Here is a 2,582-nt window from a genome sequence, read left to right on the forward strand (position 1 = left end):
CCCAATACTAGCAAACGACTTCTTCTCTGAATTTCAACAATAGCTTAAACCTCAGAAAAGTTAACTTACTTTGAGAAATTCTGAAACCAATTAACAAAGCATGCTCACCTAAACAACTTGAAACTCAGCTCGGAGCAAGTGCAGGTACATTTTACAGTTTAGCCATCTGTTCTGTGATACGAGCCGCCACAAGCCATAGGCCTGCGATCACCTGATCCTATTCTAAGTTACCATCGGACACCTTGTCAATTGCTGGAATGAGGAAAAAAAATGACAATTTTCAAACTGAGCATAATGTGGTTAACGCAAACAGCAAAACAACCAACCAAACAATCCTCGGATCACATCAGACATTATCGCTACTATTACTAGATCTAGGGAGCGATATGATATCAAAACTGTTAAAATCTTTACACATATAGAGAGAAACTAAGGCTAAGAGATCTTGAGCACGCTAATTTGTACGTTTCTGACCGAAATTCAGAAAGGGTGGAGGGTTTTCTGTTCCAAAAGTTCGCCAACTGCACAGCTTTCTCAAACATATCTCAAAATAAAAAAAACAATTAAAAAACAAACAACATTATGTCCGACATCAATCTAATTATTGGAGTGACTGATACATTTATTTAACACCAGCACTAATCGCAAAGCGACGTTGCAAATAGGCAGTTCCTTTTTAAAAAAATAAAAATGCCTCCCAAATTTTACTCTAGATCTAGATTCTAGACCAACAAGAACATAATTAGATCTAGGGCTGGCTTGACAGTACTTGAATTCTACAACTTCAGCGTAGCAGAAGTTTGGGAAATTAAAACATGATGCCTTGTCTTGGCCTTGGCAACGTTGTTGCCATAGAGACTAGATCTAGATCTATAGATGCTAAGATAGATCTAAAAGACAACATAATTACATATATATACCGCTAACTTAGAAAATTACAGTCTATAGTCTATATCTGCTCAGTACCTAGACCTAGAATCTACATCTCTAGTTTTGAGAAATATGATGTGAAGAATTTCAAGTTTCACAAAATGTCAAGGATTTTCGAATCGAAGTGTATACAGACCCGGTAACCGGGAACAAAGTCACAAAGTATACAGACCCGGTAGGGGAACTCTTTTGTGATTTCGGAGGGTTTCAGCGCCCAGACCCGGTAGTGTGTGTGTGTGTGTCTGTGTGTGTGAGTTAAAGAGAGAGAGAGAGAGAGAGAGAGAGAGAGAGAGAGAGAGAGAGAGAGAGAGAGAGAGAGAGAGAGAGAGAGAGAGAGAGAGAGAGAGAGAGAGAGAGAGAGAGAGAGAGAGAGAGAGAGCGCAGGGGGAAGTGCTAGCAAAATGTATATAATATGACATGTCTGCCAGTTGGCAGGAAGGAACGAAAGACAGAGACAAACAAAGAAAAAAAGAATGCGAGCGATACAGAGAGAGAGACAGAGAGAGACACAGAGAGAGAGGGAGAGAGAGAGAGAGAGAGAGAGAGAGAAAGAGAGAGAGAGAGAGAGAGAGAGAGACTGTCCGAGTAGAAATTGTGACAGTGTTTTTTTTCTTCATTTGTGATTCCTCCCACTCCCAAACCGGGGGAAAAAAGATCGCTCATCGAAAAAGACATCCCCCATCCTCATCTAGATCTAGATCTAGATCTAATCTAGATTTAGATCTATATCTCTAGATCTAGATGTAGAAGCTTAACTAATAGGCCTGATCTAGATCTAGATTCTAGATCTAGACCTAGATCTAGATATAGATAATATAGATCTAGATCTAGATTTTCTATAGTAATACTTCACCGATCCGTCAGCAGTTAGGCTAGGGCCTACCCGGCTTCGAACGTCGAAGCTTCTTCCTTTGATGTGTACATCTAGAATCTAGATCTAATGATGTTTGGCATATTTCAGATCAGATTCTTCCCTAAAGTCTTTAGTACAGCCAAAGCCAGAATGTGGACTCAGCTGATATAGTGATAGCAAACTATCAACAAAGAATTTTAAATTGCAGCGCGTCATCGAACTTTGAAAATGGGTTGGTAACTTCGAAACCAAAGAATTAGTTTAAGATCTTACTCTAGATCTAGATATAGAATTTGTAATTTCGTCTAGATGGTGAGGCTCCGGGAAAATTCATGAAGCAATAGCACTTGGAGGTTGAAATAATTTTAATTACGAAAATATAAATTTAAAAGAAAAAAAGCGAATAATAAAACGTGAAACTTCTTTACTATTCACGACAATTGTTTAGAGTTATTATCAATTCAATTTTCATTGATGAGCACAATTTAAAAAGAAAGAAAATGACTGTCTAAAAATGTTCCTGCTATTTTTTTGTCATGTATATAAAGAGTACAATTTGATAACTGTCTAAAAATGTTCCAGCTATTTTTTTGTCATGTAAAAAAATCATGAGGTACTGAGAGACAAAGCAGAGGATTTGTAGTGCAATGGTGAACACTATAAACTTACTTCTTAGACTTCAATGGAGATAGATCTAACCGTCTGGCTGATGATGGAGGGGAAGTAGAAGTTCCCGTAGTTGAGTTGAATGACAATCGTGGACCGATGTCTGAGTTGATTTTCAGATTCTGAGGAAGAC

At 38.1% G+C, this 2,582-nt stretch overlaps 1 long non-coding RNA gene across 1 annotated transcript; it reads right to left on the reverse strand.

Annotated features, from left to right (window-relative positions):
* Positions 1–169: 169 nt before the first annotated feature.
* On the reverse strand, positions 170–2,014 carry LOC106012500. The gene is made up of 2 exons (XR_004858875.1): positions 1,814–2,014; positions 170–252 (listed from the first exon to the last, which is right to left on the reverse strand). It is a non-coding gene; the product is annotated as an uncharacterized LOC106012500 (long non-coding RNA).
* Between the last annotated feature and the right edge of the window lie 568 nt (positions 2,015–2,582).

The sequence above is a fragment of the Aplysia californica genome, unplaced genomic scaffold (genome assembly GCF_000002075.1).
Source record: "Aplysia californica isolate F4 #8 unplaced genomic scaffold, AplCal3.0 scaffold00389, whole genome shotgun sequence".
Taxonomy (NCBI): domain Eukaryota; kingdom Metazoa; phylum Mollusca; class Gastropoda; order Aplysiida; family Aplysiidae; genus Aplysia; species Aplysia californica.